Source organism: Dromiciops gliroides, chromosome 2 (genome assembly GCF_019393635.1).
Source record: "Dromiciops gliroides isolate mDroGli1 chromosome 2, mDroGli1.pri, whole genome shotgun sequence".
Classification (NCBI taxonomy): domain Eukaryota; kingdom Metazoa; phylum Chordata; class Mammalia; order Microbiotheria; family Microbiotheriidae; genus Dromiciops; species Dromiciops gliroides.
In genome coordinates this window covers 442778992-442794283 of record NC_057862.1, presented here as the reverse complement: position 1 = coordinate 442794283, position 15292 = coordinate 442778992, and the positions used below count along the sequence as shown (strand labels likewise).

The window sequence follows — 15292 nt, the reverse complement described above, 5'->3', positions numbered from 1 at the left end:
CTAGAATCCTTTGTCAGTAGTTTTGATAAATGTTTTTTAAGACAGTAACTCTAGACTGAGCTACAAAGAAGTGGGGGTGGGGGTGAGAAGATGTAACAGAAAGGGTGGCAAAAGGTACAGAACAGCAAAAGAGAGGTTCTTGGTTTCAGAATTTTGGACCCCAACACAGGTCTTCCACTGTTTGGAGGTTAGGTAGGACTATGAAGTATGGATGGTGGTGGTGGTGGTGATGATGATAGCTAACATATGGATAGCGCTATGTGCCAGAAACTGTACTAAACGCCTTACAATTTATTCTCTCGTGTTTGATCTTCACAACAACCCGGGGAAGTAGCGTTGTTATTATTCCTAAAGGGGGATTCTCTCCTGTGTGTTGCAGAAAAAGAGAGGCAAGGTAGGGTGGACAGGGCCTGGGAGAGGGAAACTTCGGTTTGAGAAAGTCCCAGACGTCAGATGAAAGATTTTTAACACCCTCTTTTCCCATCCTCGAGGACCTCACTAGTAGGGTAAATGCTTCCCTGCCTCCTCAAAGAGATTCGATCACCAAAGCTGCACGGGTGTATGCAACGCAGTCACTGCCAAAACAAGCTAAAGGAAATGCCCAAACCTCGCGGGGCATAACAGCTCAGTGTTTGTAAATTCAGAGATTGCATAAGCCTTAAATCACAGGCTGGTTGTTCCAGTACTGAAACACCGCCCTTCCCTTTCCCCTTAAGCTTCATGTGCATAACCCCGCCTCTCCTCAACAATAATTGGGCATTCGTTTCATTCCTTCCTCCAGCAGGGGCGGGACTCCAAAGTCTGTGCGGGTGGAGGAGTAAGGAGGGGAGGTGCGGGAAGGTGAACCGATTAACATAGTTCAGCCTGCCTACCCTCCTCTTCGAGACGTTGATTGGCTGTGATGAGGCTGACGCTTCGGAGCCAGGCCCGTCGAGTGGCTGGGGGAAGTTGTCATTCAGTGTGGCGGCCGGCCGCACTTCCGCCTCTGTGTCAGTGGGTCCCAGGACTGAGGGGCGGGGGCTGGGGGGGTGGGGAAAGAGAGTCACCGCCGGCTTCGGGAGATACCGGGCACAGGTGAGTGCTTCCCTCCCCCTTTCCCTTCAGACCGGAAGGAGACCCTCCCTCCCTCTTCGGTCTCCAAGGAAAGGCCCCCTTAGCAACGGATCTAAGCCAGGCCTGGGGGGGGGGATGGGGAGTGGGATATCGGCTCGGGGGCTCCCGAGAACTCTCCCGCCCCCATCAGGCCTCCATCCTGACGGAAACGGAGGGAGCTCCCTGCGGCTCTGAGGCGGGGGTGGTCCAGTCCCAGCCCGCGGGGCTGTAGGGCCCAGAGGCCCTTGCGGCTGCCTAGGCGGCGCTGCGGGAGGCGCCCCCGGCCCTGGCTACCCGGGAAAATGGTCCTTCGCTCCCCTCTTCCCTTCCCTCTAAACACTAGGGGAGAACTCCCTCCCCGCCCCCCGGGCCGCCCCATCGTCGGCAGCGCCCGCCCCCAGGGGTGGGGCCTGTGGGCTGTCACAGGCCCCACTGCGGGGCGCTAGGCCTCATCATCCCCCGGGTGCCTGCAGGAGCAGTTCACCCGGTAGAGAGGCGGCCCGGAGAGCTGCGGGAGGTCCCGTCGCGTTCTCCTTCCTTCCCTAGGAAGGACCCAGGTTCTGAGCTCCGAGAAAACTTTACAAAGGAAGAGAAAAGTTATCCCCACTCGCTTGGTGGCTTCTGCCTTTCCTTCCCACCCCCATCTCCCTGCGCCTCCAACTCCAACTGGTAATTCCTGGTTTTTGTTATGCTGCTGCTCACCGCCGAAAAGGAGTGGAAGTTTTCTCTTGTTGATTGAGCATGCGTGAAAATCCGGTAAGGTAGAGGCGGGGCTTTTAAAAAGGTCTTGTGGATGGGGGGTGGGTGGGGGTGGTCTAAGCTTTGAAAACTGCAGGTGTGTGAGGTTGATTTCCGCTGCCAACCTGTGACCTGCTTTTGTGTCTTGTCAATTATTTTTCTGTTCAAGTAAGTGGCTGCTTCTTTCCATTTTACTTCCCTGTTGTCATTGGGATTTCATCCTTCTCCATACAAGTCAAAAAAACTGGTATACTTGGGTAGAAACTTTGTACTCTTTAGTACTGTGAAGATTAGTTGATGTTATTATACAAGGACTTTTAAGATCACGGAATCATTGACTGTTTACATGAGAAAAGCAGTGTATTTCCACATATACGTTTATTCCTCTTCAGTAGATAGACATTTTTATTTCTTTTGGATAACAGTTGTTTTTCTTTTTTTTTTTTTTTTTTTTGCGGGGCAAAAGGGGTTAAGTGACTTGCCCAGGGTCACACAGCTAGTAAGTGTCAAGTGTCTGAGGTCGGATCCGAACTCAGGTACTCTTGAATCCAGGGCCGGTGCTCTATCCGCTGCGCCACCTAGCCGCCCCCTGGATAACAGTTCTAACATCCAAGTTTGCCTCTCAAAAAATTCCTAACAAACACATTCCAGTCAGTGACTGTAATTGAAAAAAAAATTCTTTCAGTGCTTTCCTTCCTTACAATATTTACCTTTTACACAAAGATGAGATATGGGACATTTTACATTCCTCCTTGGAAGGCTGACCTCTTGTTCCTAACAAGCACAAACCAATTGAGAACTTTTTCCATTTTCAAGTAAGGTTAAGGGAAAGTGTGCCATTTATACTCTGTTGATTTAACTTGTAACTATGAAGTGACCATGAAGTCACATTTCAGATTCTTCCTAAGAAGATACTGAGGGGAGAAAAACTTATTTTAAATAGTGATCATCTTTACCTTTTTTTTTTGCCCCTCTATTTCAGTTGTCTTAAAAAGAATTTTGAAATGTTGAAGAGTGGCTAATCTATTTTCAAGAAGAATGTTTAAACTTCCCCACTTAAATTTCAGTCAAGAGTAAGGATATGTTTGTTATATTTATAAAATTTAGGAATTTAAGCGAATTACAAAATAATTTTATAGTGATTTTCATTTTTTATAATCAAGATTAAAAAGATAATTGTCACAGACGTACCAGTCAAGAAGGACTTATCATGTGCCTGCTGTGTGGCAGGTACAGCATGTCCTAAGTGCTGAGATTACAAAGAAAAAAATTAAACAGCCCCTGTCCTCAACAAGCTTACATTTTTTCAAGGGAAACACCATGTATCCATGAAAATTAATACAAAATATCTCTAAAAAGTAGATACAAGGTAATGGAGAGGGGTACTCAACGTACTCCCACATTTAGGAGGTGACTCTTGAGCTGATCTTCAAAAGAAGATTCTAAGAGGGTGAAATAAGGAAGGAGTGCATTCCAGGCTTGAGTTAAATAAAGACAGAGGTGGAAGATGGAATGTTATGTATGAGGAATAGTAAGTAAGTCAGTTTTTCTGGAATGTAGAGTATGTGAAGGGAAATAATGTGTAAGTCTAGAAAGGTAGGCTAGAGCCAGATTGTGAAGAACTTTAAATGACATAGTATTTTGCATGTTATCTTAGAGTCAACAGGAGCTACTGGAGTCTTTTGAGTACAGGGGAGTGACAGTCAGACTGGTGCTTTAGAATATCACTTGGGGAGGGGCAGCTAGGTGGCACAGTGAATAAAGCACTGGCCTTGGATTCAAGAGGACCTGAGTTCAAAACCAGCCTCAGACACTTGACACTAGCTGTGTGACCCTGGGCAAGTCACTTAACCCCAACTGCCTCACCAAAAAAAAAAAAAAAAAAGGATCACTGGGGGGTGCAGCTAGGTGGCACAGTAGATAAAGCACCAGCCCTGGATTCAGGAGGACCTGAGTTCAAATCCGGCCTCAGATACTTGACACTTATTAGCTGTGTGACCCTGGGTAAGTCACTTAACCCCCATTGCCCTGTTAAAAAAAACCCAACAAACCCACAAAAAAACCCCAAACCAAACCAAACAAAACAAAAAAGAATATCACTTTCGCAACTCTGTGGAGGCTGAATTGGGAGTTGAGAGACTGGGAACATGAAGATCAATGCAGTAGTTCAGATGAGAATTTATTTTTTATTTTGTTTTATTTTATTTTTGGGGGGGCAATGGGGGTTAAGTGACTTGCCCAGGGTCACACAGCTAGTAAGTGTCAAGGATCTGAGGCCGGATTTTGAACTCAGGTACTCCTGAATCCAGGGCCAGCGCTTTATCCACTGCGCCACCTAGCTGCCCCCGAGAGTTTATTAAAGCCTAAACTAGGGTGGTGGGTGGCCTTGTGAAGAGAGAGGAGAGGTATGTAAGAGATAGAATCAACAATATTTGGTAACTGGCTGGATGTAGTGGAGTAAGGGAGAGTGAAGATCATAATAATAGCATACACTTACATGGAACTTTAAGGTTTGCAAAGTGCTATACATCTCTTACCTCATTTGATCAAGGATGACTCAGAAGTTGGGAACCTGAAGTGACTGGAAGGATGGTGGTGCCCTTGACAGAAACAGAGAAGCTAAGAATTGATGAGTAGGTGAAAAATGCTTATTTCATAGGAAATCAAGATTATATTTTCTGATTAACATTCCAAATGAACACTGTCCTGGGAGCCTAGAGATACTAAAAAATTATTCACTTTTGAATTCATTATACATTTCTAAAATTAGATTAATAACATAAAGAAGACAAATTTAGATTAACATATGAAAGCTTTTTTGGGAAAGAAGTATAGAAATTTCATATAATTTAATATATATTATATATAATATATACATTATTAACACATTTTGATTATAATATATAACATTACTATATTATATTACTAATACTATATTATTATTATAACATTATTTAAATTTCCTAATTTATGATACATACCTCCTTAATTGGAGAGACACTGGGATGTGGTAAGAAAAGTTTTGAACTTGGAGACCTAGGCTTGATTTCTACCTTTTATATTTATCAACTGTGTTGCCATGGAGAGTCTCTTAACTTTTCTGAGTCAATTTCCCTATCTGTGAACTTGGGATAATACCTGTAGCACCTAGCTTGAATGGATTGTTGTAAAGATCAAATAAAATCATATATTTAAGGGATTTTAAAGCTATGTAAATATCATCTAGTAGTACAAAAAACTGAAACTTCCTTTTATACCTTGGCATTAAGTTCATATTAGTTATAACTTAGGACTAAAGTTTCCTTTTCAAAATTTGTTATTACTTAGATGTTATTGAACCTTAGAACTAAGTGCAGTTTCATAGTAAACAAAATATCTTTTTTCACAGAATAAGTGCTAGTTATTTTTGTTTTGTTTTTACTGCAGTGGCACTGTGTGTTTCCACAAGAATTTTGTTTCTTTCAGAACATGGTTAATACATGTATCGTTTGCCCCTTTGAGTAGTTTGTCAGTAGTGAAGATTTTTTTTTTTTTGCTGGGCAATGAGAATTAAGTGACTTGCCCAGAGTAACACAGCTAGTAAGTGTCAAGTGTCTGAGGCCGGATTTGAACTCAGATCTTCCTGAATCCAGGGCTGGTGCTTTATCCACTGCGCCACCTAGCTGCCCCCGTAGCAAAGATTTTAATTTATGACTAGTGGCCTAGAACCAAAGCTTTATAACCATTCACCCAGAACTGAAGCTCTGGGTTTATGTGGACCAGGTTCAGTTGTGGAGGCTTGTCAATACTAAACTGCACTCAGGGTTTCTTTTCTCTATGAACATTGTTGTTTGGCTGGTTCTGGGCCTCTACAGAAAATATTAAGGACCTTTAGCTTTCATGCAAGAACTCAGTTTAAGGAATTCTCAAAGATAAAATAGACTTTATTTTGTGGAGGGACCCTATTCCTCCCCTGAAAAAACAAAGGCTTCGAACCTGAGACCATACACAGTCAAAAGAACATTTTTTCTTTCTAGTTAGCCTCCATCTCCTTTCCCTCTACTCATTCCCTCCTCCCCTTATAAGTATACAGTCATTCAGATTTATAGTACTACTCTGGGGTTGAACTTCTCCATTTTAAGGGGCTAAAATTCTAGCTAGTCTGTCTACAATATCTAATGAGTGGTTGCCAATAAATTATAAGCTTTAGCAAGAGTTAGACTTTTAAGCATTTATTAAGGAGAATAAGAATTTGGTAAAGAGAGAGAGAAAGGGGGCAGCTAGATGGCGCAGTGGATAGAGCACCAGCCCTGGATTCAGGAGGACCTGAGTTCAAATATGACCTCAGACACTTAATACTTACTAGCTGTGTGAACCTGGTCAAATCACTTAACCCCAATTGCCTCACCCAAAAAAAAAAAAAGAAAGAGGGAGAAAGGCCTAGATTCATCTGTCATTAAAGGGAGAGAGCATTCCTAGCTCCACTGTCTTTTTTTCTTTTAAAGTGAGACAATTTGGGGTTAAGTGACTTGCCCAGGGTCACACAGCTAGTAAGTGTTAAGTGTCCGAGGCTATATTTGAACCCAGGTACTCCTGACTCCAGGGCCAGTGCTCTATCTACTGCACCACCTAGCTGTCACTCTTGCTCCATTCTCAATCAGAGTCCTGACGAGAGAGAGCGCCAGCCTCACCCCCTCTTCCTCCCACAAGCAAACATCACTTCCTGATGCCAAAGAGCGGCATGTCTTGCCCTCAGATGCCTTCTCCTCATGGCGGAGCATCCTGCAGTAAGTCTCCAGCAGGTGGCGTCATTCCAATTGTTACAGTCCCCCCTTTGCTTCTTCAAGAAACACATTAGTGTTTCCTTGATGGAACAGTCAAAAATAATAGAATAAATACCCTATTCTAACAAACAATATGTTAATACCAATATAGAAAAGGGAGAGAGGAAAGTTTTGTCCAGAGGGGTGGTCCCTCATGAACTGGCGCTTTGACACTGGCCTGCAGAGGGAGGGCCTCTGCAGAGAGTACATGTTACAAATGGTGAACATAACAACAGAAGGAAATAAAAATCAACAAAACAAAACTGTTCATTTAAAGTCTTTGGAAGTCTTTTCTCAGAAGTCCTCTGGGTGTAGTCATGGAATGGAAGTCTTTTCAGGGGTTGATGTGTGGATGCTGGTAATCAGACAGGAAAATTTCCTACAAAATTGAGCTTAATATAACTTTAAAATAGCTTTGTCAATAATCAAATCAAACAATGAGAGTTCTCAAAAATATGTTTAAGGGAATTCAGAATCTTACTTGTTTTACATGAAATACATAATAAAACAAAAATTGAAATATTCTCTAAAAATTAATATTACTATAGTCCCCCTTTGTGGAGGGTAAATTAAGAAGACAATTGCTATGATATTAATTTAAAAAAATAATTTTTATCTTTGTTTCATTGCTTTTTTCATCATCTGCCTAATTATCCTCATGCCATTATGAGAAATTAAAGAATCTAATATAATTGGTAATAGATGTCAAGGCGAAATCCAACACTGTATTTATCATGATACCTGAGATAATTATGGAGGTTACCATAAAAACACAGAGAAATGATGGGATATGGGCATTCCCACACTTGAGCAATATATACTGCCCATGCAGTATGCCAGGCTTAAAATAGGTGGATGGGATATATGTCCATGCCACCGAACATATTGGAGGAAACTGTTTTGTTTTTTTGTTTTTGCAGGGCAATGGTCGCCAAGTGATTTGCCCAGTGTCACACAGCTAGTAAGTGTCAAGTGTCTGAGGCTGGATTTGAACTTAGGTACTCCTGAATCCAGGGCCGGTGCTTTATCCAGTGTGCCACCTAGCCACCCCCTTGGAGGAAACTGAGTAAGGCTTAATTAGATGCATGGGATTGAGATGTCCATGGCATCAGGTATATAGGAGGGGCATAGAAGCTAGGTGTAGAATGAGATGGGTGGGATGAAAACTTCCAGCCATCTGTACAATATTGTGGGGAAAAATTTAAACCAAGAGAAACCAACCTCAACGTTTGTCAAAGCCGTTCCCTCGGCCATACCTTGACTTCATGCATGTCTCCCCTCATGTGACAGTTCGATGTCTGCTCTTGCATATATTCCTCTTTCGATCGAATGGCATCTTGGCCAACTGGCATCTGATAACTCAGAATAAGGGCACTTAATGTCTTAAATGATAAGTTCCCATAATCCAAGTCTCATGGATTTAAAAATTGAGGATAAAATAGTCACAAAAAATATGAATATACCTTGATTCAGAATACGATATACAATTATGCAATGATTTCAAATAATACCTTTTTTTACTAAGTACACAATTTTGTGAAAAATTGGAACGTATTTAAATACAAGTTAAAGCACAACACAATCTTTTTTTTTTTTGAAAAAAGAAACCTTTTACAAATGTTCCCCTCTTTTTTTTTTTTTTAATATGCTTATCAAAAATAATACTTCTAGGGGTGGCTAGGTGTTGCAGTGGATAAAGCACCGGCCCTGGATTCAGGAGTGCCTGATTTCAAATTCGGCCTCAAACACTTGACACTTACTAGCTGTGTGACCCTGGGCAAGTCACTTAACCCCCCCCCCCCAAAAAAAAAAACACCAAACAACTTCTAGAATCAATTTACACTTGCCATGGCAACCAATTTGCAAGGGAAATAGAGTTCGATCAAATAATCAGTTGAGAGAAAAAAAAAAACAATAACAAACAACTCAGAATATGGGAGCACAATATTCCCAGAATTAACATTGTATTATGAAATCAAAACCATCTTGCAGTGTTTCGAAATTAGAAAGATGAATGAATAGAAGAAAATACACATGGAAGAATAAAAGACAATGAAATTCAAACTAGGGAAATCTAAATGAATATGAACTTAATATTAATGAATATTACAAAATATAAACTTGATCACATGACTATAAAAAGCTTTTACAAATATTCTTTTTTAAAAAAAGCTAAGTATAAAACACAATCTCAAAAGCATGAAAATCTCTATGAAAATAAACTCATACCATTAATTTCAAAATGTAGATGTAATAGCATAGAAATCCTATGTAACCTCTGAACTGACATTATATTTCTCTGAGTGAATTTAGAACACTTTTGATTCCAATATCTAAAATCCCTAATACTCATATTAATACTTTGCTGCTTACTTCTACATTTCTGTAAAATATGTCTTTTTGAAATATGATGATGATTGTTATTTTTATTCAGCTTAAATTTGTCTTCTTTAACACCTCTATTTTCTTCATCAGTCCTTTTATAATATAAATGCTTTATAAGGTTACTAATTAAAGACAAAAGCAGGTTAACAAAATTATGAACAAAACGAGCATATCTGGAATTTAAAGGGTTTTCTAAGGTTGGTTTGGGAGAACCACAGCAGGTCAAGTCAGAATCACAGCCAGGCTGGGGAAGGGCTGAGCCTGACTGCTCTGGTAACTGAGTAGAAGCTGGAAGTGCAGGCTGTGCATTCATAACATCAGGACTTGAGAAAGGAGGATCGAGGGGCATGGCCATGGGAGGAGTAGGAGGTGGCACCAGAGGAGGGGGAGGAGGGGGGTCCTGAGAGGAAGGAAGGGACTAGGACAATTTGAATCAAGCTTGGTTTCGAACTCAAGCCTGGGTTCCCCTTCCCCCGTTTTTAGGCTAGGTCGTTGCCTCCAGGCATGCAAAATTAGAGGTTTCTCTGAAAAGGCATGGTTGGGAGAGGGGGGAATATTTGTATTCCCTTGTGTGAGCAACTTGCTGGCTCTTCTAACAGAAATAAAAATAGAAAATCCACAAAAACAAAGCATTAACATGATCTTATTCCCCATTTGTCTGGTTAAACAGGGTACTTAGGGAGTTTAAAATCAGGAACAGGGTACTTAGGGAGTTTAAAAGATCCACTTGAAAATTTAAAACAAAAACAGCCAATACTTAGCAGTACTTTCCAATATAAGGGGACAGGGTAGGGGAAATCTTACCCAACCGGAAGATCAGAAGATGGAGATTCAGCTTTCCTCTTTGTGGTAAGCCATCTGTAAGGGGCTAAAATTCTAGCTAGTCTGTCTAAAATATCTAATGAGTGGTTGCCAATAAATTATAAGCTTTAGCAAGAGTTAGACTTTTAAGCATTTATTAAGGAGAATAAGAATTTGGTAAAGAGAGGGAGAAAGGCCTAGATTCATCTATCAAAGGGAGAGAGCATTCCTAGCTCCACTCTCAACCAGAGTCCTGATGAAAGAGAGCGAGAGCGCCAGCGCCAGCCTTGCCTCCTCTTCCTCCCAGAAGCAAACATCACTTCCTGATGCCAAAGAGCCACATGTCTTGCCCTCAGACTCCTTCTCCTTATGGCGGAGCATCCTGCAGTAAGTCTCCTGCAGGTGGTGTCATTCCAATCGTTACACCATCTACCCCAAAAGCACTTGCTGGCACTTTTCTCAGACCTCTAAAGTCCACATTATATAGTACCGATGAGGGGCAAGGTCCAAGATTGCTTCTTCACATTATAATGCTGTCCCTTGCTGTTCCATAGCTTCCACACTTGATCCGAGAACTCTGCTTTGTCCAGGGCCTTCACCTCTCACTTGTCCTATTACAGTAGTCTCCTACTTCATCTCCCTGTCTCTCTAGTCTCTCTCCTCTGAGATCTATCCTCCACATAGTTCCCAAACAATCTGAAAACACTGGCATGACCAAGCCACTATCTTGTTCAATTAATTTCAGTGGCTTACTGTTTTCTCTAGGATAATATATAAACTTTTGGACTTGTCCTGGTCTACCTTTCCAGAGTTAGTTTCACATTACTTTCTTTTACACACTTTCCTTTTTAGCCAAATTGGCCTCCTTCTTGTTCCCTATCTCAGTATTTCGTCTTTCATTTGAATGAATTGCCCTTCATACCTGGAATACCCTTACTCTTTACCTGTATCTTTAGAGTTCTTAGCTTTCTTCAAGGTTAACTTAGGTGCCACTTTATTTGGAAAACCTTTCCTGCTCCCCCTTGTTTTGGTGTCCTTACTTCCTCAAATTATGTTGTATCTTTTCGTCTTTTTAAATATATCTCAAAAAAATTTAAGCATGTTTAGGACAAGGACCATTTTTTTCCTCTTTTGGCTTTGTATCCTAATGCTTAGTACAGTCCCTTGCACATAGCAGGTACTTAATAAATGCTTGTTAGATTCACTTGAGTCCAGAAAGCTTGGATTAAGACATGACATTATCTAGGAGTTTCATTTGTACCTCCAACTTCTACTTTCTCTGAGGCCTCATGGTATCCCTGGAGAGGCATCATAAATGCTCAGATCTCTGTATATAACCCTCTCCTAATCCTCTTTCAGATCTGCTTCTCTCTGGATTTCTATCTTCAAAGACCAAGTAAAAGTATTATCAATAGCAATGAAATGTTAATTGGGATGACTTGTAAACTTCTTTAGAGATGTAGTTAACTCAGTAGCATCCAGGATGAGGAAAGTTCACATCTTGTCAAAGAGTTTTTGGTGATGATGCCAGAAGAAAGGTCTCATCTGTGTAAAGGAGAAGCATTTATTAATCACCCATGTGTCAGTTTCAGTGATAGCATTGGAAATAGATAAAAGAAAACAAAACAAAAATAGTCTACTTATGTGAACCAATACAAAATGAAGTAAGCAGAACCAGGAGAACATTGTACACAGTAATAGCAGCATTATCTGATGAAGACTGAATGATTTGGCTATTCTCAGCAATACAGTGATCCAAGAGAAGCCCAAAAGACTCATGATGAAAAATGCTATCTGCCTTGAGAGAAAAGAACTGACATTGTCTGTATTCAGACTGAAGCATCTCTCTCTTTCTCTCCTTCCTTCCTTCCTTCCTTCCTTCCTTCCTTCCTTCCTTCCTTCCTTCCTTCCTTCCTTCCTTCCTTCCTTCCTTCCTTCCTTCCCAAAATGACTAATATGGAAATGTTCTTACATGATTGCACATATATAACCTATATCAGATTACCTACCATCGGGGGTGGGGAGGAGGAATGGAATTTAGGACTGAAAACCTAAAGAAAAGAATGTTAAAAATTGTTTTTACATGTAATTGGGGAAAAAGAAAACATTTAAAATTAAAAATAGTCTATATATGGAATTGACAGAATTAATAAGGTATTAACCTTTTCAAGGGAATCTCTCTTTAAGGATATGCAAGGGAGATTTATGAGTACTTTACTAATTTCTACAGTTATGATTCAAGATTTAATAAGTGCTTACTTTGTGCAAAGTGATTTTCCTAACAGTGCAACTCTGATATTCCTTTTTTTCCTGATCTCTCTTTTGTCAATTTTTCTGTAGGTGCCATGTACCACTGAAAAAAGACATATTCCTTTTTATTCCCATTTAATTTTCTCCAGAGGTTTATCACATCTAACTTTTCCAAAATTATATTCATCTCCTTTTTTTCTTGCTTATTTTTGGTTAGATTTACCTAGAGTGGTTAAAGCACCGGCCCTGGATTCAGGAGTACCTGAGTTCAAATCCGGCCTCAGACACTTGACACTTACTAGCTGTGTGACTGTGGGCAAGTCACTTAACCCCCATTGCCTAAAAAAAAGAGAGAGAGAGATTTACCTAGAGAAGTTAGTTTTACTTTAGTTAGATTTACTTCCTCCATGCAATAAACTCCACTGCCTTCTTCTTTCTTCCAGGACTAAAGTCCTCTGTTTGACCCTTCATTACTTTTCTCCTTCCTACTTTTCCAGCCTAATTACAATTTACTCACTCCACAAATTCTAGGCTTCAGTTACACTGGTGCTTGGTACTATCTCCTGACTCATATTTGTCTTTGTTTCATGGCTTCCCATGTCTAGAATCTGCTTCCTCTTCACTTCTACCTCTTAGCTTCCCTAATATCTTTCAACATTTAGCTCAAATCCCATCTTTTATAGGAAGCCTTTTCCTGATCTCCCTGTTGTTAATACCTTCTTTTCCCTGATTCCCCCCTTTGTTAATGCCTTCTTTTTGAAATTACTTTCCATATAATATCTACATATCTTATATGAACACAATTATTTACAGGTTATTTTCCCCTTCCCCAATTAGAGTTTGAGCTTCTTGAGGGCAGGGACAATTTTTTCACATTTTTTTGTATTCCAGCCATTAGTACACTGCCTGGAACATAGTAAGTACTTAATAAATGCTTATTAAAATCTATATTATACACTACCAGTGCAGTGCCACAGTACTATAATTATGCTGTCCTCAATTTATGCCTATTAGATAAAGGGGAGAGGTAGAGTTAGAAGAGCAATGGAAATGGAATGTATATATTTTGATTAGTAATGAAATTATGCATTCAATTTTGAAAGAATTTAATATAGTTAAATATTATTTAGCATATGTTCCTTGATCTCCTTTGAAAAAAGTGAAGAAATGAGAAGTTTTAGCTAATGTTATTGGTTTTAACTTGTTATTTAAAAAATCACATTCTAATGTAACACTTGAATATTTGCAAGAACTTCACAATAATACTTTCTTCACCGTAAAGCCATTTTCCAGTACAAAATAATCAAAGAATATTAACTGGAAATTTTCAGCGAAAGAAATCCAAGTTATCAGCAGCCATATGAAAAAATACCACAAATCTAGTAGCAGAAATAGAAATTTCTGTTTGTTTGTTTGTTTGTTTTTTCTTTTTCTGGGCAATGGGGGTTAAGTGACTTGCCCAGGGTCACACAGCTAGTAAGTCAAGTGTCTGAGGCCGGATTTGAACTCAGGTACTCCTGAATCCAAGGCCGGTGCTTTATCCACTGTGCCACCTAGCCGCCCCCCAGAAATAGAAATTTCTAATAATAAAAGTGCAAATTTAAAAAACTTGAGGCTTTACCTCATACCTATCAGCTTAACATACTGACATACAGCTGGTGGAACCTTGAATTGTTTTTCATTCCCAAAGTCACTAAACTGTGCAGAGCCTTTTTCTGCATTTGGTTGTAAGGTTTTTATACTCTAATTCATGGTCAATTTTTGTGTAGGTGCCATGTGCCACTGAGAAAAAAATGTATATTCCTTTTTATTCTGATTTAATTTTCTCCAGAGGTATATCATCTAACTTTTCTAAAATTCTATTTGATTCCTTAAATTTTTTCTTGTTTATTTTTTGGTTAGATTTACCTTAGTTCTGAGTTGGGAAATTTGAGATTCCCTCACTAGTATAGTTTTACTATTTCCTCCTGCAACTCATTTAACATGTCCTTTGTGTGTGTGTGTGTGTGTGAATTGGGGTTAAGTGACTTGCCCAGGGTCACACAGCTAGTAAGAGTTAAGTGTCTGAGGTCATATTTGAACTCAGGTCCTCCTGAATCCAGGGCCAGTGCTCTATCCACTGCGCCACCTAGCTGCGCCCCTAACATGTCCTTTTAAGAATTTGGATGCTAGGGGGGCAGCTAGGTGGCACAGTAGATAAAGCACCAGCCCTGGATTCAGGAGGACTTGAGTTTATTTTTCCATATAAATATTTTATTATTTTCCAGTTACATTTAGAGATAATTTTCAACATTTGTTTTTATAAGCTTTCTAGTTTCACATTTTTCTCCATCCCTCCCCCCTTCCCCAAGACAGCAAGTAATCTGATATAGGTTATTTTATATACAATCATATTAAACATATTTCTGCATTAGTCATGTTATGATAGATGAATCAGAGCAAAAAGGAAAAACTTCAAAAAAGAAAAACAGCAAAAACAATAGAAATAGTATGATTCGATCTGCATCCAGATTCAACAGTTATTTTTTTTTTCTGGATTTGGAGAGCATTTTCCACCATGAATCCTTTGGAACTATATTAGACCATTGTATTGCTGAGAAGAATCAAGTCCATCACAGTTGATCAGCACACAACGTTGTTGATACTGTGTACAGTGTTCTCCTGGTTCTGCTCATCTCACTCATCATCAGTTCATGCAAGTCCTTCCAGGTTTCTCTGAAATCTGCCTGCTCATCATTTCCTTTTTTTTTTAAATTAATTTTAGCAACAAACATTTATTCTTTCCAGTTATATGTAAGGGTAGTTTTCAACATTCATTTTCATAAGATTTAGAGTTCCAAATTTTTCTCTCTCCCTCCCTCCCTTTTCTTCCCCCCTCCACAAGACAGCAACCAGATTATATATGTACAATCCACAAGTGCTCTTTTTATCAGTTCTTTTTATGGGGATGGATAGTAAGCTTCGCATTAGTTCATTGGGATTGTCTTGGATCATTGCATTGCTGAGAGTAGTTAAGTCATTCACAATTGCTCTTTGAACAATACTGCTGTCACTATGCACAATGCCCTCCCAGCTCTGCTCACTTTATTATCCATCGATGTTCATTAGTCTTTCCAGGTTTTTCTGGGATCATCCTGTTTGTCATTTCCTATAGCACAAGACCAAGAGGACCTGAGTTCAAATCCAGCCTCAGTAACTTGACACTTACTAGCTGTGTGACCCTG

At 39.9% G+C, this 15292-nt stretch overlaps 1 protein-coding gene across 6 annotated transcripts in view; it reads left to right on the top strand.

Annotated features, from left to right (window-relative positions):
* The first annotated feature begins 980 nt into the window (after positions 1 to 980).
* Positions 981 to 15292, top strand: part of OSBPL2 (oxysterol binding protein like 2) — a 125640-nt gene continuing 111328 nt past the window's right edge. The window contains exons 1-2 of one of the 6 annotated variants that reach the window (XM_043984064.1): positions 1029 to 1074; positions 1639 to 1848. The gene's annotated coding sequence lies outside the window, so the exon portion shown is untranslated. Of the gene's footprint in view, positions 1075 to 1456; positions 1849 to 15292 lie in introns of those variants that run through there. The other 5 variants (XM_043984063.1, XM_043984069.1, XM_043984065.1 and 2 more) reach the window with 5 other exon arrangements.